Raw genomic sequence first — 25,771 nt, 5'->3', positions numbered from 1 at the left:
TTATGCTCGGGAGAAGCAATAAATACTGGTTTTTCATTAATAGTTTTTTCTTCACGAAACAAAAAAAATATTGCGATTCTTCCTATACTATGATTAGTATACTACGGTTCGTTAAATTATTAAAAAATGAAAAAATACTGTTATGGTAAAGTAACCGTAACTTTTTCGATTTTCTACCAATTTTCATAAATAACCACTTGAGATCTTTGTTTTGAATTCACATTTAAGGCCAATAGAAAATCAGATTTTTTAAATATTACCATTGAGTCTAAAACTTTCGCTGAAACAACAATTACTGTTATGCAGTCCGAGATATTTCAATCTAAGTACAAGTACTATTTTACTTTTCCAAAATTTCATATTCGGAGCATAACTAAAAAACAGTTGTACTGGGGTTTTTTTGAATTTAATTTTCGGATTCAGCGCCTGATTTCACATTAAAAATGTAAGTCGGTCAATAAAGTTCACGATTTTTTTTTTAAATTTCGTAAACTAGTGTAATTGTTGAATGAATATCGCCAATATAAGATCAAAAACATTTTTAAAAATCACTTTAGAAAAATCTCGATTGTGAATAATTCTTTGTCAAAGTCACTGGTTCACAACATGAGCTTCCATAAAAAAGCTCAATTAGTCGAATGTCGTTCAAATAACTTTAACTTGAAAATGCGATTTATTGTAGGATTTTCCAAATATTTCCGAAAATCGAGACTATTCCAAATTAAATCTTCGTTCATGATTTGTTTTTATATTTCTTAAACATAATTTGAAACAGTTGGAAAGAATGAGTACATGTAGAAAAAAAAAGTTTAAATCGTTTAATCAACTTTTCCATACAAACGATGTTGTTAATTTGTTATTTCATGAAACGAAGGATTCATTGCACTTAAATTTGAAATATCGAATTTAACCTCTTGTCTAGGCGATATGGCAATTTGAACATTCATCAATTTCAATTGAAATGATTTGGTCTTAAAAGGCCCTCAAAAACAAAAACTGATTTTGATTCAAATTACAATGCTGTATCATTGAAAGGTTTCAGGTTTTTCAAGATAATTTTATTTCAGAGCATACAGAATTGTGATTGTTGGAACTGTTTAGAAAAAAAACATCCATTGCTGGGTTAAAATCAAAAGAAAATATAACCGATGCCCCCTAGTTCGTTAAAGTATCATGCTCCAAAGGTTGAAGATCATTATAAAGAATGTCAAGTCGGACAGTTCAGTTTATCACAAACGAAACACCATGTGTCTCCATCGAATCATCCATCAACACGCCAAGGGGAAAAGCTCAACCGAACCACGCCGTCTTAAAACTGAGCTCCTTTTCGGAAACTCATCTCTCGAGTTCCTACCGTACCGGATTGAGTTTCTTGGGTGAACAATTCTTGGCGCGCGTTGTCGTTGGTCGTCGTCTGCCATGCCATATGGTCAAGAAGCAGAGAGCGGGTTTGCTTAACTAGAAAGTGCTGCAATGTTGCGTTCGTCTCTGTTGTTAGACCGCACACGTTCAGTTCCGTTCCGTTCCGTTCCATTTGGTCCCGTCTCTTCTTTAGTCAGTCGGCCGCCACACTGTTCCTCCCAATTACACCCCCAACAACCAAAAAAGACGCTAGGGCTCACCGCTGCTGATGGATACAACAAACGCATTTCCCCAGATGTTGTGTCAGTTGGCTTAGGAAGCTTGCGGTGATCGCACGGGTTTTTCTTCCTTCCTGGGAAATTCGAATCTTCGGAGTTCAATAGCTGTCTTTGGGTTTCGGAACTTCAAAGCTAAAAGAGTTACTCCAGGGGTTCGGGTCCGGCTGCAAATTAGTTCTCTAACCTTTCCGAGGTGTGGCGGTTAAGTGATGCGGATTTTTTTTCCGGTCTTAGAGTTCTGATAATCATTGATATTCTGAAGATGAAGCTGTCTAAGCCATTGGAGAGAAAATGGTAGAAACAAAATCCAAGTACCGACAAAAAAGTGGGCGCTAAGTGGTTAACGTGGGCAAGCGACACCTTCGTGAAACAACCAGAAAAAAAAAGTGAAAAAGAAGAGACGAAAAGCTGATAAAATACTCGTAAAGCAAGTGGATTTTTATGTTGATTTTGGTGCGTAAAATAAAAGGTTAGGGTGAGAATATTAGACACCGGTGAGTTATTATAGTGTTGATCAAAAGATTACCAGTTTGGGTTTTGGGGAAAGGGAATACGCTATAAAAAAAAAGGGAGACGGCTTATCAAGTGATGTCTGCTGCCAGGGAATCTGTCTCTGGGTGCCTTTAGGTAGGTCCCCAGATTAATGCAGTTAATGAATGATAAGTGTCGTGGAGGCGTTTGGTAGATTAGCACTTGATTATGAATGGCAGCGGGCGGTTGCTGACACATGTGGTTATCGACAATTGTTACGGTACACCGGCAAATTTGAGAATCACCATTTTTAATAGCGCCACTAATTGATTGCTCTATAAGATTGGTTTAGGCTTTAATGGATAGAAAGGGAGAGTAAAGGCCCGCGAAGCTAATATCAAATAATATTTTTTTTCTGTTATTGTAAATTATCATAAAAAGCAGTCACAACTAACCAAAAAAAATTCAAATTAAACAAAAAATAACCAAAAATTCCAGTTGCATCTGTCTCCTGTCTGAGTTAGTTAAGTTATTCAAGCAAAGTTAAAATTGTATGATGAAGTGAAAATTTTTTGTTCTTGATTAATGACAGAAATAGTAAAAATTTTATAATCAAGACTGGGTGAACGATAATAGGTTTCTTATCGACATGACGCAGAAAAATTCTCAGATATTGCCCAGATTTTCTTGTATCAGAGACATAAAGCTTTCAAAAATTGAATTCTTCGTACAATTTATAGAAATTCCAAAAAATAAGATTAAAACTTCTTCTGACATCAATCAAGAAAGTCATTAAAAATTGGATATCTTAAATTTTAATTCAATCAACAAAGTTGAAGACTGCGAGATTATTTGACTTACTGTTTTAAAAATATCAAAGATTCAATTTAGTTTAAATTTTCTCTAAAACTTCGTCAAAAATAACTTTTTTGTAGGTTTGGAAAAAAAATAACAAAATGAAACCTTTTTTCTCAGAATTCAAAATTATTCGCGGTCTTTGAGAAAGTTCATCATAAAGTCAATAAGAATTTGTACTTTAAAGTTTTGTCAAAAGAGTGCACAAATTAAATAATATGTTTTTACCTAGTTTTTAAAGTTATCTCGAAAACTAGTGCTGACAAAATAATTTGATTTTTAGACTCCGCAACCCCGAATAAATTAAAATCAGTTTTGAGATTACTTGCATTGATTAAATTGATTGAGTTAAGTAATTTTACATCAAAATTAGTAATCCACTTTACCAAGATTTTCATGCTTCAGCCTTAAAAAGCCCATCCCATAGGTATCTGAATTAAATTAAGAAATTTTATGTAATCTGTAAAAAAAAATCAAGATTCAAAAATGTAAACTGTAACATTGACAAATCTGGTAGAAAATCCGTAAAATTATGAATTTTTCATTAATTAGAAATCATGCTCACCATCACAATGCAATGATTTCATACGGAACTTCTAATTAAAAAAAACCGTTTATAGGAAAAAGGAAGGCTTCACTAAAAATCTAAACAATGTGAACAAATCTTTTTTTGGAAATGGGCACAGGAAAAAATGGCTACGGTTAAGCTCCATGAAACTTTTCATTGAAAATGATGACGAAAAACACCATCGCATCGGTTCGAACAAAAAAAGGAGTTTTCTCAGAAAACGGTTCAAATAATTTTACGAACCATAGAATGACTTTCGAAATTTTCGTTTTTAGCACGTTTGTCGCCACGCTCATTTTGATAGTTTTAATAGCCGTCCCAAAAAAATTTCTTCTGGTCAGCACCGAAAGAATTTCAAATTAAAAGTGGCTCATTGCTTCAAAAGGTTGTTCACCCCTGGGCTACACTAATGTCATTCAAATCTCAAGTCTGATCGAATATTACCAAATATTATCGAAACCGAGGCCGAAGCCCCCAGATAACGGGGGGGGAGGGCGAGGTAGGAAAAAAAATCATCATTTCTTTAAGCAAGTAATTCAAGTTCTAGGAATCAAGAAATGAAAATCGAAACTAGAGGATCGGAATCATACCAGCTAAGGGGGCCCCGTGAAATAATGTATTGATACGTTTTATTATAAAACATGTTAAGAACCCTACCCCCCCCCCCCACGCTCCGAAAATCTAGGCATTTGATTTTGAATTTTCGACACAAAATCCGGATAAATTATTATCTAAACCATTCGTTAATCCTGAAGACTCTGAATATGTGCAAATATGTTTTCCTTCCATGTAAAAGTGATGCATGATGTACATTTTTCATAAAGAAATTAAGTGTCTACTGTCCGCTAGATTCAAAATAAGGGTATTTTGACGAAAATATTGGCCATAAATGATCTAAACTGAAGAAAAAAAATACGAAAAAAAAGGAAGAGAAACATTGGAAATCATTTTAACTTTTGAGTTTCCTCGAGCTTCTGGAATGCTAAACCCTTTTCCCGAAGCACCATTTTAAAAGGAATCTAAATTTAAAAAAAACCTTTAGTTGCCAATTTCTGACCAACCGGCAAAATTGAGTTTCTCTATACAATTTTGATTTCTATTCCAATTGCAATCTTAGGTTTTCTGGAAAATCCAGCAAACTAAATTATTGGAAATCCAGCAGTCGCAATTACTGGAAACCAGCTTTCTTGATTGCTGGAAACCAGCATTTTCTTTTTCAAAAAAAAACCGGAAGTTTTTGGATTCTAAATAAGATTTTAAATTTAAACCTCCATGGTAGTCATATTTATAAAAATAAATTTGTTGGTTAACTTTTCTTGAGCGACATTTATGTATTTATTTTTTATATCAAAATTAAGCAATATCTACCAGTGGGTTTGCCGCTTTCCGCCAAGTATTGGACATCATGCTTCATCTGAAAAAAAAAATTATTTGATTCTTTAAGGAAATACTTAATCTCTTCGAAAAAAAATACCTTTGGTTTGAACAGTTTGAATGCTTCATCACATGGTAGATAAAAACTTTTCGCGCGCAACGAAAAACAATCAGCATAGACAAAAACAAATCCGAGTTTGACAGCTCGATTGCTGTTTTTTCAGCAATGAAGATCAAGTTCTGGAAAAATCAGCAAGATGAAGAATGTTTGCTGGTTTTTAGCAAAAATTAGGACTTTTCCAGAAACTTTTTCTGCTGTAAATCGAGTCAAAAATTCACTGTGTACTTTATCTACAATTTTAAACCGGTAGTAATGTAAGTCAGCCATGTTAAAAATAACTTTAAGATTATTCCTGAAAGAGCCGTGGACTGTATTTTTGCTCGACTTTGGGGACCGTTCGAAAAGTCCGAAGACACAATTTACCGGATGTCAATTAGAAGGATTTTACTTTAATAACGAAGCACTCTCAAGTTCTCTATGTACAGTTTTATTTACATTATGTACGTTCACTTAATTTAATAGGAGGAAACATAACTTAAAGGAGGAAGGAAACTTAACTTGGAAGAAATTAAAGGAGGAAGGAAACTTAACTTAGCACGAACAAACTCGTAGAAGGAATCTTAACTTGGAGGAACACTTGGCTTAACTCAAATCGACGACGTCTTAACTTGTCGACGGATGGAATGGATCTGAATTGAATGACGAACACGCAGATTGCTTGGATGATCGATTCATTCACACGCACACAGACATCTGCGTGGACGACGGAAATTTCCATTGCTAGCTGGCGACGCAACGGCAGGCAATTTTTGTTGTACGCCGGCCGGCGTTTACCGGCGTTTTTTATGCACACACCCAAAATAATCTGCACGTAGGGGCTACGTGAAAAACTACATAATTTTTATCCAATTGATTTTCACGTAGATGCTACGAAATCGATATGTGAACGCGTCCCTATAAGAATTTGTGCTTCATGGAACGCACATACATTTTACGTGAATTTTTTGTCAGTTCAACGCGGGTTGTTTATGATAGACACGAGGAATATTTTTAATATTCGAATGAAAGTAAGGGTGTTTTTTTTTCCTCCTGTTTTTGTTATTTTTCATAATGATTAAAAAAATTCAAATTTTGTTGTGAATAAACTTTATTTTACTATCTTTGCACTTTATTTTACGATCGTCACTACACTGTTTAAGTATAAGAAACACTTATTTTTGAACATCCTTCAACGCAGCTTTCTTTTTAAATCCTGTAAAAATTGAAAAGTATACATTAATAGAAAAAAGTATATTTTACCTTGTCTGTTGTTCCGTAAATTGTATTCCGTTAAACCTCTTATTAGAACAGGCCCACCAAAGAACAAAAGGTCATTTTCAGTTCCAACGGAAAAGCACTTGTATCTAAAGCCATTGCTATCAGAAAAATGAAATTAGAAAAACAAAAATTAGCGGAATGCAATTAAGAATTATTATCACTTACCAATACGACAAATCCTTAACAGCTTAATATCTGATCATGATGACAACAGGCACAACGGCTTCAAAAAATTTCACAACATGGAAAAAAGCTAATTCCAAACAATTCCATATTCTAATTTGAATTTACCACCCAACGCTGGAGAAAAAAGCACAAAACGGATTAGAAATCATCCACTTAGACTTTACGTGAAATTCATGAGTCAGTTATGTGGAAATAAAGTAGTTGCTACCGGGGCGTCCTTGTTACTCTGGGGTTACTACAAAATTCACGTAGAATCGATATGATGCATCAAAATCTCAGTTTACGTGAAAAATACCGTAGAAATAATTTCTAAATTATTTTGGGTGCACATATGAATGCATGTCCTTTAATGGATAAACAACACACAAAAGTAGCAGGCGGTGATCGGTGATGATTTTTTCGTTGGTGGCGCAATTGCGACGTTGCCAATTCTTCGAGTTTGGCTCGAACAATTCCTTTACCGAAAGTTCGTGAAAACCTAAATGAAAAGACCGCTTGAAAATATATCAACCAAAATTTGTATTTTATGGCGTCAGCGAAAAGTCTTATGTCGTATCTCTAAAACCTACCATATACATTGCGTAAATTGGTCTTAAAACTGACTTGTGCAATATTTCAGCTCAATTGCACATTATTTAGGGGTGTCTCAAAGTAACGATTTTTTTACGCTTAAAAACCACAAAAGGAAAAAAAAACAAGGAAGCTGGGAAATTCGAATAAAAAAATATGAAAAATAACGACTTTTTGAGATTTTTTTTAACAGGTTGGCGCCTGTTCCCTATGGACTCGAAAATTACTGAACCGATTTGTGTCGAACTTGGTTTTTGAGGGCCGAGGTAAGGGATTTTTTTATTACATAACTCGAAAACTAATCAAGTAAATGGAACCAAATTTAGCATGCGAGGTAATTTTTATACGTTTATTTATAGGTTATACGAGTAATGTTTCATTGAATTCCTTTTCTTTTATTAGTGGGGAGATAGGATTGTGAAAGGTAGGCTTCCTTAAAATTTTTGTAATAACTTGAGAACTAATCAAGCAAATATTACCAAATTTAGCACGGGATAGTATTTGAATATAATATTTATATGATTATTTGAGACCTCTCCTTTTTTCCAGCGGGAAGAGATGAGTAAAGGAGTTGACTCACATTTTTTTTACATTTCTAAAGAACTATTCAAGCAAATGGGACCTTATTTGGTATAGGGGCCATTTGGGTACGAAATATGGTTATATCATTATTTGCGATTCTCTTGATGACACCGGAAGGAAGGAGTTGGAATCCCATACATTTTTTTTTCATAACCCGAAAACTTATTTAACAAATGAAATTCGACATGGAAAAATATAAGAGTACGAGAAAGTATGATATGATATGATTATTTGAGACACCACCCACCTCTCAGTGAGTAGGTATTTATGAAGGAAGGGCTCCCCAATACCATTTTGTTAGTATAACTTGAGAACTAATCAAGAAAATTCAATCAAATTTGTCATGAGAAGGTACTTAGGTACGATATTTCTATCTTTGAGACATTTTTATATGGGAGGAAAGGATGAAGTTCCATATCAATTTAGTAGTAAAGCTAAAGAACTTTAGCCAAAATTATAATCAAATTTGATATGAGAGGGTATTTTCGGTACGAAAAACTTAAGAATGATGATAGCCTAGCAAACATGAATTCGTATAAGAGATGATAACTTAAGTCGCTTACAACGGTTTTGCGAAACGCAATTTCAACTGCACAGTGAGAAGTTGGTTTAAAATGTCATCTGAATTCAGTTTAAATCAGATATAATTGTTTGTAAATTATTAAATGATTTTCGCCCGCGTGGGCTTCAACTAAGAAAATCATCGTCTTGTTCTCTCTGCAGTGCTTCCAGATGGCTAAAAATCAGATGGCAATTGTGTGATATTGACCAATGAGAGAATTGGGGAATTTTGACGTTGGCAACGATTTAAAGCAGGGGTGAGCAACCTATTGAAGCAACGGGCCACTTTTGATTTGAAATTCTTTCGGCGGGCCGCATTAAAAATATTATTTAGGTAAAAATAGTTTGCAAAGCTTAACGTATTTTTTTAAAAAGACAAATTTTGTATCAAAAACAAGACTAAAAAAGGATAAATAAAACGAATTCATGTACTTGGATGAACATTTTTTAAGTATAAGGTGATTAGACCAGCCGAAATTGAATAATAATCACTTATCTTGATTAGAGATCCATAATTTTTGAATTGATTTCAAATTTTAAGCGAAAATTCTTTTTGACAAAAGGGAAACATCATTTGCTCCCCTTTTATTTATTTATTAAAAACGAAAAATGTTGAAAGTCTTTCTATGGTTCGCAAAAAGATTTGAATCGTTTTCTGAAAATCCCGCGTTTTTGTTCGAACAAATGCAATGGTATTTTTCGTCATCACTTCCATTTAAAATTTCATGGAGTTTAATTATAGCAATTTTTCTCTGTGCCCATTTTTGAAAGGTTCTTTTCACAATTTATAAAAATTTTGTCGTGAATCCTTAGGTTTTTTTTCAGAAACGGTAAATATTTTTTAATTTGAAATTTCGTATAAGTTAAATGCATTGAGAATTAGGTAAGGTTTTAAAATCATGAAAAATTCATAATATCACAGATTTTTATCCAAATTTGTATGTCAATGTTACAGTTCAAATTTTTGATTCTAGAAATTTTTACAGAATTCATAAACTTTTTCTCAGATAATTTTATTTTAATACCTCTGGGATAGGTCTTCTAAGGCTGAAATATGAAAATCTTATGACTTTGGTAATGTGGATAGCTAATTTTCAAGTAAAATGGCTAAATTCAATTTATGTGTGGCATGATTTGCCAAAGAAGTTTTTTAAAATAGCACCAGTACGAGCAGAACAACGAAATTCACATTTTTCCGAGGTGCAAGGAATCTCAGAATTGATTGTCACATATTCAGGGGCGCTGAATCCAAATATTCAATGAGGTTTTTGTCAGCTCTTGTTTTTTAAATGACTTTTAAAAAAGCGGTAAAATATAAATAGTTCAATTTGCGTACTCATTTGACAAGACTGTAAAAAATAAATACTTATTGACTCAATTATCAACCTTCCCAAAGATTGCGAGAAAAAAAGTTATGGAAGTTTTCTTTTTGTTTGTTTTTTTCCAGACCTGCAAAATCGAGAGTTATGACGAAATTTAGAGAAAAAATCTACTAAATTGAATCTTTTATATATTTAGAACCGTAAGTCAAATCATTTCGCAGTCTTCAACAAAGTTGTTTAATGAGTTAAAATTTTTAATGTCCAATTTTCAATAACTTTCTGAAATGAGGTCCGAAAAAGTTGTAATCTTATTTTTTGGAATTTGTGTAAATTGTAGAATTCCTTTTTTTGAAGCGTTGTATCTCTCTCAAAAATATCTTGGCAAAATCTGAATGAATGAAGGATAGTAAATTGATTCAAAATCAGCTTTTGGTTATTATGAAGGTTTATTGGTTGATCAGTTATAAGAGATAGATTTTACCAAAAACTGATCAATATTAAAAATTCCACACGCCTTATCATTGAAACTAGAAGTGATTGACAAAATCTGTTAAATGTTTTGAATTCAAAACAAAATTTAACGAAATCAGTTATTGACACCAAAAATACGGTTTTCCTGAATAGTCGTTACAAACTGTTTGGGTTGAATCACAGAACTACAGATATTGTTTTTGTCGAGAAAGTGAACTATCTGAATGATTATGGGGCTAATGCAACTGCAAATAAACTACGTGCATTTTCAATCAAATAATTAATAAATTATTTTTGGTTTAGAAGACACTGCTTTTTAATGATAATAAACAATCTTTCGTAGAAAAAAAGCCTTATATAAATTTAATTTGAGATAAGCTTCGCGGGCCGCACAAACATGTCTCGAGGGCCGCATGCGGTCCGCGGGCCGCGTGTTGCTCATCCCTAATTTAAAGGATGTGAGAACAAAATCTAGCGCTCTTTTGCATATTTCCGATAGGTACGAATAAGGTGTCGGATAACGCCCAATTGGTGTAGTTTTCGTCGCTTTAGAAAGAAATGAAATTTACATATGTATATTGCCTCAACTTTAATAAGTATATGCTGTTTTTTTTAACATTCATACGATGATTCTATAATGTTTATGGAACGTATATCAAAACAACATAAAAATATACACTGTCGGCCAAAAGTTTGGGATCTTCCGCTAAAAAACATGCATATTTTGATATCTCAGCCGTCTTAGGACATATTGCAAATTTTCTGATCTCATTTGAAAAATAATCAGCAATAGCTATTTCAGAGGTATTTTGCCCAGAAATAATGTTTTAGATTTGCACCTAAATCTTAACCTAAATTTAGAACATTTTCAAAAAATCGAACTAAATATTCAAAGCCGATCATCTCGGGATAGGGTGAACCAAATTTCAAAATTTGTGTTGCATTAGAATCCTTATTCTATACTTCTAAAAACACAATCAAAAAATTTTGTGCAAAAATTTAAGAATGTGCTTTTAATTTATAAAATAGACACTTCAGTTATCGGCCAAAAGTTTGGGATCATTCTTTTAAAAATCATGCAAATTAATCTAATTCATATTTTTCTCCTCTAACATCGTATTGCAGATCTAAACGGTTCATTTGAAAGCTTAGGAATTGTTGTATTTTCGTAAATTCATTCAAAAATTAAATTTTGAATCAATAACAATGAAAAATTCAGAATTATAAGTGTGAGTTTTCAAAAAATAATTAATTTTAGATAAATTTTTTATGGTTATCACTTTGAAATATAATTTATGTATGAATTTACGAAGAAACAACAATTCCTTAGCTTCCAAATGAACCCTTCAGATCTGCAATACGATGTTAAATGAGAAAGATATGAATGAGATAAATTTGCATGTTTTTTAAAGAATGATCCCAAACTTTTGTCCGATACATCATACTTAGGGGTGATCCCAAACTTTTGGACGATAGCTTAAGTGTCTATTTTATTAATTAAAAGCACATTCTTAAATTTTTGCACAAAAATTTTTGATTGTCTTTTGAGAAGTATAGAATAAGGATTCTAATGCAACTTAAATTTTGAAATTTGGTCCACCCTATCCCAAGATGATCGGCTTTGAATATTGAGTGCGATTTTTTGAAAATGTTCTAACTTTAGGTTAAGTTTAAGGTGCAAATCTCAAATATTATTCCTAGGCAAAATACTTCCGAAATAGCTATTGCTCATTATCTTTCAAATGAGATCAGAAGATTTGCAATATGTCCTAAGACGGCTGAGATATGAACGATCAGAATATGTATGTTTTTTAGCGGGAGATCCCAAACTTTTGGCCGGCAGTGTAGCTACAATAATGTTTGCTGAGAGGAGACCACTTCCTTTTTCCAGCTGTGAGGAATGGGAAGGAAAAAGGGGACTCTAATAAAAGCGTTTGGTGCCATAAATTGAGTACTCATCCAGCAAAATGACCATAGTTTATAAGAGAGGTTGTTTGTATACGAATGATTTGAGACCCTCCCTTTTTCAGGGCACAGTCTGGATGAAAGAATAGTAACAACAATAATATTTATTTATCACCCTTTAACGTAAATATCATTTGGCTCATCACGATGAAGCAGGGAGGTTTTTGTGTATATTTTATTTGGCAAAGCTCGAAAACTTATCGAACAAATGGAGCCCAAATGTTCCATGTGACGTTATTTATACACTAAAAATACTTCTATGGAACATGAAGAGGCAACCCATCTTCAATCCCAGGTAAACAAACATTTTAGCTTATTTAAAGAACCCATTAAGCAAAGTAAAAATTTCAGATCCTGAAAAACAAATTGAGAGATGAAGTTTCAGAAAGTGATTGAATCATCTTTACATTGCAAATTGAAACTCTAACAGCAGCTTGAGTTTTATAGGGATTTGTACTGAATTATGTTGAAACTTTATTTTATTCAATGCCCACAAAACATCATAATTTATGTAATATTTACAAATTACATTTACTTTTGGAGGGTGTAGCAAAGCACACCGGGTCAGCGTGTAAAATAGATCACAAATTGTTCTGAATCCCATGTAAGTCATTTCAGGCCCTTGGAGCCTAAAGCATAAGTTCTCATAAGCTAATTTCTAGAAACACGCTTTTAAGTTGTTGTATTTGGCAATTTTCCATATATTCTTCAAAACATTTGTATTTTCCTATCAAACGTAATAGTTTTTAAATTAAATTTGCAAAAAGATCTCGGCGTTTCAGATATTTTTGAGTCATATGGAATAAAAATTAAAATTTCGAGTGACCCAATTTTCTTTGGTCCCCCTTTTTGAGTTTTTTAAGGGTCGAAAATTCGTATTTTGAGCTCTTTGAGGCACCCCTTTATCAAGTCTGGTTGACCTGAAATTTCGCACAGGTCAGTCTACGTCAATAAAATTTCAGCATTTTAAGAAGTTCTTTCTTAAACGGACAACATTTTTCTCCGATAAGGCCGATAAATTAAGTAACAAAGTTGAAAAGATAATATTTTTTCTGGAAAAAGCCAAGAAGCTAAGATTTCTTTTTGTTCAAAGTTCTTTAAAAATTTCTGTTGAATATATTTTGATGCACTTTTTCTGTCTACAATCATAGATCAAGATGTTCGAAAATTAGAATATGTTCATCAATTTGATTTTTTTTTTTTTAAATTTTTTTTTAAAGAAGTGATTACTTTTTCGTTTGGATATAGATTCTCTATGAACTGAAGATGTATTTCGCAATTAGAATTATTTTTGGAAATGCGAACTTTCATAAAAAAAAGGATTACTTATTTTGCCTTGGGTGCTCGCTATCTCCTTATCTGCCCTAAATTTTGAATTATCCTTTTCACAAACAGAAACAAATCATACCGAAAAATAGGGCAAATGAAGACAAAATATAAGGAAAGTTGTGCGATTGGATCTTTACACCAAAAATTAAAATATGCTTGTGACATAGCTCAGTTGGCAAGTCTTTTGCCTCCTGAGTAAAGTTCAAGAGTAAACTTCGAACACCAGCTGAGCCGGATAAGTTTTTCAATAACTGTCCGCCATAATATAAGCTGTGAATGACACAAAGATGTTGAAACGGCTATAATAGAAAAAAAAACTATTCAAATTTTCAATATTCTTTCGTAATATTAAAAACTTGATATTTGTAGGAAAAAAAACCGCTAGTTTCATACCTCTACAAATGAAACTTGTGTTTTGAGCTTTTTTAACTGATAACTCGTTGATAAACGTGTTGAGCTTGTTGTCAATTGAAAAAATGTTTTTACAAAATATACTGTACTAGTCTAGTATAAAAAATATTGTAGAAAAAAAAATAATACAACTGCAATCTTCTTTATTCAAATTTGGTTAGATGTTGCACATAGAAGCATTTTTTTAAATTTTATCGTCCTTTTTTCTGTTTGATAAACACACGTAAATGCTAAATTTCAACTAAATACTCTTCTTGTCTGTTTAACTAGTGCATCGAGTTGATGTGTATGTGTAAAAAATTTAACTGACCGATAAACCAAAATAATACAACTGAACTCCATCGTCATCCAGGCACTGCATTCATTAACTAGTGGGTAATTTGATATATGGCCACAAAAAAACAACTTCGACACGCAGGTAAAAATGCATCAAACGGACCTCATCAAACAGTAAACACCAATTAGTAGAGGTTCGAATTAAAATAGAGCTTCCCAATCCACACAAAAAAAAAGAAAAGCCAAAAATTTGATGACGAGAAAATCAATATGAAGCTAGTAGTTTGGAATTCATTGCAGAAAAAATGACATGAAAAAAGATATGTTACGAGGTATTTATAGAGCTTCGGTTTACGGGTTTTTGCTTTCAGCACATCAAGCGTTCGATTAATTAATGTAGCCGGGATTTTATTGATGCTGCTGACAGAGAATAAAACGAGCCGGAAGTGATCGTCGGTAGTTCATCTCGTTTATTCAAATTGTGCTGCTGTAGAGTGAATCCATCGACGTCGATGCAAAATTGAACTAACTACGATGTCTGACAGATCGTTGATTTTCTGTAAAAACGGTAAGTGTTACTGACATGTTGTTGATTTTTTACATCATTTGTTCGACAGACTTTTCATTCGATTGAATTTCTTTTTGGTTTTGTGTTGGCACTGTTTAGTATAAGTAAGTTCAAGGTCGTTCAACTTACATTCGGTTTTGTATTAAGGGTTTCCCACTAGACTGAGTCGATTTGGAGTCACTTTTGAGTTTCTGAAACACTGGGGTCTAAAAAGATTCGTTTTGGTTCAAAACTCATCCATGATTTTTGCTGAATTTTAAAGTAAGGTTTACATGAGTGAGTAAATATGAACTTATTTGTTTGTATGGGAGAATGGAATATTCTGTGCCTTCTACTGAAAAATCAACTTAATTTTTGTTTCTTCTGTGGAACCGAGCCTGCTTATGGATTTGGTTCCAATGTTTAAATTTTCTAAAGGACATTTTCCGTTGAGCAACTTGGTAGAAGACCTAAACCTCGTATCTTGTACGGCAAAAAAAATTATAAGCTTTTTACCAGGGGTATGTCTTTTGACATTGAAAAACAATAAATTCAATTGACACCACTGTTTGTGCATCGTGAAATATAGCATGAAAAATAGTTATGCAATACCTCGCTAGGCACCTAGCAGTGATGTCAATTGAATTTTTTGTTTTTCAATTCCAAAAGACATACCCCTAGTAAAAAGCTTATAACTATTTTGCCGTATAAGATTCGAAGTTTAGGTCTTCTTCCAAGTTGCTCAAAGTAAAATTTCCTTTAGAAAATTTAAACATTGGAACAAAATCCATAAGCAGGCTCGGTTCTACAGAAGAAACAAAACTGATGTTGATTTTTCAGTACAAAAGGTTGAATTTTTTATTTAAATGTAAGCAAAATGATCACTTATTTTTCATTTTGATACAAATTTGGTTCAATATTTATTTTTAACGTGTAGTATTTAACTCAAACAAAATTAAAAAAAAAATTAAATATATAAATTCTGCGAACATTTTTGAATCCAGAATTTATTTGAAATTAAATATTTTGAAAACGGTCTTTCTTCAAAGATCGCGTTGGCGGAACCTCTAAACATGTTTTCTTTAGTCGGCTACATACAAAAGTTTGTTTTCCACATCCTAATCTACCATTTAGAGGGTGAGCCCCCAGACTCCCAGACATTTAGGACACCCTAATACACACGCATTGGACTTGGTTCGCCGGCTGCATGGTGTTGGCCAGTATTTATTTCCATCCTTTTTCGTCTTGTGATGCGGTAGGGAAGGACGTTAACACGTTTTTTTTGTTTCTTTGAGACATACGCAATTCGCAACTTGACGTATTTCTTTGCATTTAAAAAACCTGAACACCCCTCATTTTGAAGGTGTGTGTGTGTAGAATGTTGCTCCTATTTTGATTTTGGAATTCACTCTTCAGTTGTAAAAATGCCGTCCAAGGAAGAAAAGCAGCGTATCAAAATGGCTGTACACGACGATGCTGACGAAGTTTGACTGAGTGGTAATGGACGACGAAACCTACATCAAAGCCGACTACAAGCAGCTTCCGGGACAGGAGTTTTATACGGCAAAAGGAAGGGGAAAGATAGCAGATATTTTCAAGCACATGAAACTTTCAAAGTTCGCGAAGAAATATCTGGTTGGGCAAGCCATATGTACCTGTGGCTTGAAAAGCAGCATTTTCGTAGCTTCCAGGACTGTCAACCAAGAAATTTACGTGAAAGAATGTTTGAATAAACGTCTGCTGCCTTTCCTGAAGAAACACGGTTGTTCCGTACTGTTTTGGCCGGATTTGGCATCTTGCCATTACGGTGAAAAGGCCACGGAGTGGTACGCCGTCAACAACGTGCAGGTGTTTCCCAAGAACAAGAACCCTCCCAACACGCCAGAGCTCCGCCCAATTGAGAAATACTGGACTATTGTCAAGCGGAACCTAAAGAAGACCAAAAAAAACTGTTAAGGACGAGCAGCAGTTCAGGGCAAACTGGCTTTCTGCTGCGAAGAAGCTGGACAAGGTGGCTGTACAAAATCTGACGGCAGGGGTTAAGCGTAAGGCCCGACAATTCGGATTTGGAAAAGCGGAAGCTTAACTGAATATTATTCCTGAATTTTATACTAATTAAACTTGGAAAAAAAAATTAATTTGGTTTTTTAAATAAACGATTTCACCGATTTGCACGCGTTTTCCCTTGACCAAATTTCGACCGTATCACCCTTTAATTGATTACACGTGACTGACACAGAGGCTGAATTTTGGTTACAGTTATTGAGGAACTATGCTTTATTTCACATTGCTGGTGGCCAAGAATTGGATTGTCGGAATGGCCAAAAAATTGTACGGCGACCAGGATTTAGAGCCCTGCAATTGGTTCTTTACTGGTGTTTATCACACACTAAAGAAAATTCTATTGAGAGAAAACATTTTTGTTGAATTCTTAGCAAGTAGGTACATACATTCTTCAATGGTGCACGTAACAGAAAGGTTAGAATTTTCAAAAAATGTGTCAACAATTCCTTAGGTGCCAAGGTTGAGTACATTTACCCTAATCCTCATTTTTTCTACTTATGGTGACAAATATTATGTTCCGTTTCGGATTTCAATCATTACCTATTCCAATCTAAACATGAGTTGTAGAAATTGATTGGGATCAAATCAATAATGGTGTTCTTAAAATTGATAAATGGGGAATCAACACATTCCGTTAGCATAATACAGTGAGCGAAATAAGAATAGCACCACCATGTGTTTTGCTTGTTAAAATATGAATGATAGAAAATCACCAAAACTTTGTTCTATAAATTGTTTTGAATTGTTAAACGGATAAATCAAGCATAAGTTTACTTTTTTTGGACGTTGCAATTGGTGTTGAGGACCAAAACTATGGAAAAAAGGTGCGAAATAAGAATAGAACCACTTGAGTTTTTTCAACAAAAACTAGATTATTTCTAAAAATTTACTGTGTAAAAGTGAATAATAATGCTTCTACGAATTATCTGAATAGATAACTGTATTTTAAGGAGTTTTCTAGAATTTCAAATATTTTCAAAGGTTTTAAAAGGGGGTTTCAAGAGATGCTCCTCTAGCGTTTAGGAATTTGATACTTGAGCTATAATACTTTATCAAACTGCTTTATTTCTTCATTATCATTCATAAATATGATGCAAATTGACGAAACATAGATTTGATGCTGAATTTGAATAAAAAATCAGGCTTCAAATTCAAAAATACTAATGTTTTTAAATAATCAAACGCTATTTCCCTAGTTTCAAGTCATAGATGGCAGCACTATCTTGCAATTAAACCGAATTGATGCCCATTTTCGAATATCTGGGTCTAATTCAGGTGTGCTGGATGATTTTGGTCAAGAAATAAGTACTTGGTACCGTATGACCGCCTTGGAAATTCTAAGATCACAATATCAAAAAATAAGAATTTCATCATGAACCCATAAAAGTGAATTTCTTGGACCGATAATCAGAATAATTTTGTACTTTCCGATGGAGCTTGATGAACCAGATAACTAGCAGTATTATTGGTATGATTTGAAATTGAATCGGAAGTTGAGATGTGCAGGAATTTTGGCGGTGTTATATTCTTATGCTGGTGTTGTTTTCGCAAATCCGGAAAACATTTCTGCAGCGTGAACTCCAACAAAACTGTGTTGGAAAATTACATCGAAATGATGAATATGGGCCTAAATAAACCTGAAAAGTCAATATTGAGACTTAATTTGGTATTAACGGCGAGATAGTGCTGCCATCTATGACTTGAAACTGGAAAAAGTGATGTTTATTGAAAAAAATCTAAGTTTATGAATACCAACCTGTTTTTTTTCTGATTTAAAATAAACCGAAAATGTTTGATTCATAATTTCACGTCATTTTAATGAAGAAAGTAAGTAGTTTAGTAAAGAATTACAGCTCAAATATCAAATTCCTTAGTTCTAGAAGAGCATCTCTTAAAACACCATTTTAAAACCTTCGAAAATCTTTGTAATTCTAGAAAACTCCTTAAAATGCAGTAAACTATTCAAATAATTCGTAGAAGCATTATTATTCACTTTTACACAGTAAATTTTAAGAAATAATCTAGTTTTTGTTGAAAAAACACAAGTGGTTCTATTCTTATTTCGCACCCTTTTTCCATAGTTTTGGTCCTCAACGCCAATTGCAACGTCCAAAAAAAGTAAACTTATGCTTGATTTATCCGTTAAACAATTCAAAACAATTTATAGAAGAAAATTTTGGAGATTTTCAAACATTCATATTTTAACAAGCAAAACACATAGTGGTGCTATTCTTATTTCGCTCACTGTAAATCTACATTCCTGCCCGAAAAAAGTAAACACACAAGACACAAACAATGACGCTCATTAAGTTGATTCAAGTATTTACACTTCCGTGGAATTATTAATTAAATCAATTACAACACACACGAGTTACCTATTTGTAATCGTCCAACGCTAACCGGCACCTGCCAACCCTTTAAAGTTATCTGATTGGCTACCATTTGTGATCTAATGCTGATGTGCTGTGCTGTGTTGAAGCACCTACTCAGTGATAAATACTGGCAAGAGCACAGTCCGAGGCACTTGCGAACGACTGCCGATGGATGGCTTGTTGGTGGTTATCACCGATATCGTATTAAATTGAGTAGTTAGAGCCACCTTGCTCGATGACGGCGGCAGTTAGTATTTGAACTAGTCCGGTGGGCTTATGTGAGCACCATGACATTGAAACTGATCCTGTAGCACTTAAACGAAATTGTCTGATGATGTCATACATCATGTCTACATACATATGTACGTTATGTAATCATCGTCTGCCAGCCCACATTATCAGTGCACCTCGGATGGAGGACACTTATCGTGCAGTAATGATGATTCGCGGTTTCGAATTTGCACCATGAGAAGATATGGTATTGTTTTGAATCTGCATACGAGGGTGATTGTTTTAGTTGATTGCAATAAAGGGCTAGATCCATTTGACCTCATTCGATGATCAAGATATTAGAAGATATCCCTAAGTTTTTCATTCTGAGAAAAATATAGACTGACACAAGCATGTTCTCATCATTTGTAGATAGAAACCATTCTTTAAAAGTTCAATATAAATAATAATGGCCTGTTATTTTCTTAGCCACAATGCCTTATGACTAGGAACGACACTATGCTAAAAAGATAAAGGGGGACACAGTAAGGTAAAAAATAAATAGAAGGGACTGGGTGGAGTAGAGTACAAAGTGAACGACAGATGTTATTTTCTCGGTTTAGTGACTTTTACCGTTCTTACAGGATCAATCCTTTTAGCACGGGATATTCTAGCCAAATCTTAACTACGTTGGAAAGCATCGTATAATGTGGAAACCTTCTTATGGGAGACATGGAGTTGAGTAAGTTGTGTGATCGTCTCGTGTAGATTCAGTAAACTTGATAATTCGAGGTCACAAAGTTCCTTTTAACTGTACCTACAATGGTAACTACGCTTGTCTATCTCTAAGACATTTGTTTTAGCCTTTACCGTATTACAATTTAACCGCGTTTCTCTAATTGTTGTTTGTTTTGCTCCTCTATACTTTATCTATCGCTGCCAAACGAGTTTCTCTCGCTCGAGGTAGGGTTGTCGCCTTACGAGGGACCTTGTAACACTCACCCCAGTACGACCATTATTCCGTTACAGGATTCGGCTTACTTTGCTTGTCACCTACATCGAGTACGGCAATCTTAACAGCAGGTCTTTCGTATATAGAATTTTTCGTCTTCACCCACACTCGTCGAACTTGTCCGTCTCTGTCTGCGGCAATTTTGACCACTCAGCCTCAGCGCAGGAGAGGAAAGATTCTTTTCACTGAGAGTATGAGGCGTTCCCAACTTCCTCCCATGAATTGAAGGTCCATGATGTATTCGGTGTAGTGAATTCTTCAGCAACTTTACTTTGGTCGACCCTCTTTAGAGTCTCTCGAAGCTCTCGATCTGATCCCACGAAGTTTGTACCTCTATCACTATAGAACACAGCAGGCGCCCTTTTTCTAGTTGTAAAGTTTCTAATCGCCATAATACAGGAACTAGTATTTGACTGATGAGCAATTTCTAAACGGATAGCTCTCGTAGTTTGGCAGACAAATATTACGCCCCAACGTTTCTTAACAACAATCGGCCACTCATCGCCCACCGGTCATCGGACGAAAGCGCTGGGGTACGCTACCATTTTGTGCCATCATCCGCTACGTTCCATTTGGATGGAATCCACCGCCAGGCAGATGCTGTGGTGGTCTCAAAAATGTCGCCGACTCTTGCGGCCACGTATTGACTGTACTTTCGATGATTAGATGAAATCCACGATAATGTGTTCCGAGAGTCGGACCAGTAGAAGCAACGATTGACTTTAGTACACAGCCTTTCCAGGATAGCTTTGGTGAATCTGGCTCCAATAACTGCTGATTGTAGCTCCTTACGCGGAAATGACAAATATTTCAGAGGGGCGACACGGGTTTTGATCCCACTAGCGGACATTGAACAGAATTGTCTAAATGATAACGTAGATAGGTATACCACGGCTACCATTCCTTTTTCACTAGCATCAACAAAGGTGTGTAACTGCACATCAACAGCGGGTGCTATTTCTCCTAAACTGTGAAGGCACCGTTGTATTCGCAGCATCTCTAACGTGGGAAAAAGACTTACAAGTCGAAGCCATTTTCCGTTCAGTTTGTCTCCAATAACCTCATCCCAAGGGCTTGTGATATAGCTCAGTTGGCAAGTCAGTTGCTTTCTGAGCCGATGTCCGTGAGTTCGAGCCCAAGAGTAAGCATCGATCACAGTTGTACCGGATAAGTTTTTCAATGACTTGTCCGCCAACTTCATCGTTGATATAAGTCGCGAATGACATAAAGATGTTAAAACGACTATAATCGAAACAAAAAAAAAAAAACCTCATCCCAAGCTACTTCCGATCTCCATATTTCTTGGAGCAGAATTTTCAAGAACATAAGGTAGTGAAAAATGAGACCCAAAAGGTCATAAATTGACATAAGCGTTCGTAAGACTTCGCGCTTTGTTGGTGCACGCGACCCTTCCAGCAGAACCTTATCCAAACGGTTCCAGTTGATTTTGAAAATAAAGCAATCAGAAGCTGTTTCCCACCACATGCCTAAAACCATATCAGTAGCTAGAACAGAAATTAAGTCGAGATATTTTCCTGCTGTAGGTTTTTCCTGGAGCTCGTCAACAACCTGTGTCGAGTTGGAAATCCAGTTGTGGATTTCAAAACCACCTTTGCTATTGCTTAGCCGAACGTTTTTTGCCAAGTCGGTTGCCTTTTCCTCGTCACTTACGCTGAACAACATGCCATCTACATATGTACAGAAAAATATGATTTCTGCTGCCTTTGGATACATGTCGGCTTGTTTCTTGGCGTTCAGATTTTTGACAAATTGAGCGCTGCTAAAGTCTGTTTCACATAGAATCTGGCCGCATCTTTTCATTTACTGCTGTGTTCCTAGTTGTCACATCGCGAATCTATTGACAGTGTTTTGATCCGGATGGTTTGTTTACTTAGTGGTGAAAATTTCATCAAGATTGAAGCAGTCAGTCAAAAGTTATCGACGATGGAACGCGAAAGGCGAGTGAAAATTCTACAGACTCACGTAGAGAAACCGACGTGGTCAGGTATAAAGATCGCGAAATTCCTGAAATATCCAAAATCGACTGTAAATTCGGTGCTGCAACGTTACCGGGAGAGCCTTACGGTGGATCGAGCAAAACAAACCAGGCGTAAAAGAGGAACATATGACCGGAAGCTACGAGCAAAGGTAATTCGATCAGTTCACAATAATCCTGGAATCTCCTTGCGTGATTTGGCGAAAATGTTCAAGACGAACCACAGTACAGCTCGACGAATTTGTTTGCGAGAAGGCTTGCAGTCGTATCATTCAAGCAAACAGCCCTACAGGACGCTGAAACAAAACCTGGTTGCCAAAACCAGGGCAAGGAAGTTGTACGAGAAAATGTTGACCAAGTACAACGGATGCATTTTAATGGACGACGAAACTAACGTCAAAATGGATATTGGACAAATACCCGGTAACAAAATTTACCTTGCGAAGCGTAAAGGGAATGTTGCGGGTAGATTAAAGTTTGTTTTCGCAGATAAATTTGCTCGTAAGTTGATGGTTTGCAAGGGATCTTTAGTTGTGGGAAGAAGACTAAGATTTTTATCACTGGGGACACAATGAATGGAAATGTTTACAAAGAAGAATGTCTCCAGAAGAGGGTTTTGACATTCATTCGGTCCCACAAAGATCCGGTGAAGTTTTGGCCGGACCTGGCAAGCTGCCACTACAGCCGAGATGTCGTTAAGTGGTATAAGAAGAACAAGATCCGGATTTTCGATCCATCGAGAAATATTGGGCAATAGTGTGCAAAAAATGATGGGTGGTATCACAAAAAAGGTCGAAAGTTCATCCGAAAAGCTGACGAATGATTTTTATGTATTTTTTTTTTCCCTTAAAGTGCAATAAAAACCCTACAAAATGACATTTTTACATTTGTTGTACGTTATTTCTTTGCGGAGAAATGATCAATTTTATCCGACCAGATTCTATGTGAAACAGACTTTAGGGGAACAGGACGCGCCAAATGTCATTACCATCATGATATATCCGCTGAGAGTACCATCTTTGTCTTTCCACAGGAAACGTTGACAGTGTTGGTCCTGTTCGTGAATTCTCACTTGGAGGTACATTTCTCGAATGTCACCACACACGGCAATCCGATTTTCACGAAATGTTAAGAGGACGGAAAATAAGGAAACCAATTGATCTGGCCCTGTTAGTAATGCAGAATTCTACGATTGCCCTTTGTATGTTGCGGCTGCATCCCATACCAGTCTTACTTTACTTGGTTTGTTGGAATTAGTTACGGGGAATGTCGGTAGATACCATATCAGATTTATTTATTAATAACGTTATTAGGAAATACAGGACAAATAAGTACTTCTTACGTAATTTTATCTTTAATTTTAACTGCTCAAATTGCATTATTAGTTTTAGAATCAGCAGTAGCTATTATTCAATCTTATGTATTTGCTGTATTAAGAACATTATAGTCAAGTGAAGTCAATTAAAAATTTGAACGCTGCCTTATTCTTCAGTTGTAAGCTTCCGAATATATCCTATTGCTAAATAAGATTCCATTTTCTCATTTAGCAAGTGTTTTAGACTAGGATCCTTCTCTAGGCGTTTTTCCAAGCTATAGTAACGATGCAGGGCCATCTTCTTATTGTTCTGAAGGTGGGTTCGGATATCGCCACAAAAGGCCCGTCTCGTACCGATTACCAACGAACCGGGTCATCTCATTGAGAAGCTCTAAGGCGCGTTCGTTGTCTTTGGGCCTAACGACATCGTTCGACTTAATAATACCTAGATTTTCCATGTCGAAGTAATCCTTAACAGCTGTCAAGATCAAGATCGCTCTGTTTTTCTCTCTCGCTCACGAGCAGAACATAATGAACCATGAACCATCACCACTGTCACTTCCTCCTCCATAAACAGACCATCTCTATTACTATTACTCTATTAGATAATCTATTACGTACGAAAGTAATATATCCATATTTTACTCCGTGCTACTCGCAGAGATGTTAAAATCGCGAGTCTACATACTCGCACTTTGCCCTTCTTTGCAGAACGATTTTATTTCGTTAAACTCAATCTGCAATGATGCTATCTAAAGTTCAACTCGGAAAGCATCAGGAAGTAAGCTTCGGGTAAACTCGGCAGGAGTAAACAGCAATCGGGGGAGAAACATCAGCGAAGAAAACGAACAGTTCAGCGAATTAAAGAAAAAATCGTTTTCGTTCGGCAGCCGAACACATCAATCGGACAACGCATGGGGGCGTGGCTAAAAGTGATAGATACAAGGGAACGGGAAACGAGCGAGAGAAGGGTGCGAGGAATGTTAACTCGGTCCGTCGGGCAACGATCGCTCGTGAGCATTCGTGTACGGTAAGCTTCGTTCTGTTGTTTCATTGGTGTGATTTTATTCCTGCGAGGAGGGGAAAACATCAACTCGGAACTGTTCTCTTTGTTTTGTGTGCAATCACGTCATGATTGGAACGAAGATAAAATCAATCTGCACACAACAAGTTAAACTCGGAAAAAATCAGCCGAATGATTCTTTCCGAGGCGAGTTTAAACACCGCTGGCTACTCGCACGCAAAGCTGGTAAAATTGCTAAAAGTTTCCAAATCAACCGTTACACATGTAATTGTTTGGGGAACGTTTTTCGACAGCCAGAAAGTCTGGATCGGGGGTAAATCGAAAACCGGAAGCCGCTGAGACGACACAGAGAGTTGCCGGTAGTTTCAAGCGAAACACTATTATAGCGCCAGCACTAAATTTTTCTTCGGAAGTCCGGACTTCCGATCCCGAACTTACTTCCGAACTTTTGACAGTTGTGTTTAAAAAAATAACAGTGTATTATATGCAACGTTGCCACACATAAATCTGTATCCACCAGAGTATCTCTTCATACATTATGCGGGCCACAACTACACAACATTTGAACAAATGCGATGAAATTCGATGAAATTTTATCGCTGTAAACACGATTTGCATCGTGTATGGCACTGCTTGAATGAGCGCCCAAACGGTTTGAGTAAAATTGGTCGGGATCCAAATATTTTGTACAAATCATCCTCCCAGCCGGGGTGGAGATGTTTTTTTTTGCTACTGTTGCAGTTTTCGCCAGCAATTTGTGTTCGCGTGAAATATGTTTGTATCGTGTGTGGGCGAGCATAGATCAAACAATCGTCGTGGAATCATCGAATTTGCACAGGCCATTTGTGTAATGGCCCGCTTTACGGACAAGAATGAGATACACAAACGATTCAAATGAATTTGTGGCAACGTTGATTTTATGTGAATTAGGAAAACAGAAAATATCGTGGCGCAGGCTTAAATAAAACGACTCAATATGTTTTGGTCGGAAGTCAGCCATAATGCCAGTTCACCAACGACGTTTATAAAAATTTTATCTAAACGCACAATAACCGTTCTCTCCAAGATGCCGCAAATAAGCTGGGTGTATCGTCTACAACCGTGCATCGAGCCAAAAAACGAGCCGGACTATCGACTTACAAGAAGGTAGTGACTCCAAATCGCGATGATAAACAAAATACGACGGTTAAAGCGCGATCCCGGAGCTGTACACGACGATGCTGAGGAAGTTTGACTGCGTGGTAATGGACGACGAAACCTACGCCAAAGCCG

At 35.6% G+C, this 25,771-nt stretch overlaps 1 protein-coding gene across 5 annotated transcripts in view; it reads left to right on the top strand.

Moving 5' to 3' along the window:
* Positions 1–1,680: 1,680 nt before the first annotated feature.
* LOC129757198 (uncharacterized) overlaps positions 1,681–25,771 on the top strand; it is a 116,937-nt gene continuing 92,846 nt past the window's right edge. The window contains exons 1-2 of one of the 5 annotated variants that reach the window (XM_055754348.1): positions 1,681–2,109; positions 14,331–14,527. The gene's annotated coding sequence lies outside the window, so the exon portion shown is untranslated. Of the gene's footprint in view, positions 2,268–14,330; positions 14,528–25,771 lie in introns of all 5 variants that reach the window. The other 4 variants (XM_055754334.1, XM_055754342.1, XM_055754363.1 and 1 more) reach the window with 4 other exon arrangements.

This window comes from Uranotaenia lowii, chromosome 1 (genome assembly GCF_029784155.1).
Source record: "Uranotaenia lowii strain MFRU-FL chromosome 1, ASM2978415v1, whole genome shotgun sequence".
Classification (NCBI taxonomy): Eukaryota; Metazoa; Arthropoda; class Insecta; order Diptera; family Culicidae; genus Uranotaenia; species Uranotaenia lowii.
Note: the sequence above shows the minus strand (reverse complement) of the source record. Positions and strands in the feature narration are given on the sequence as shown.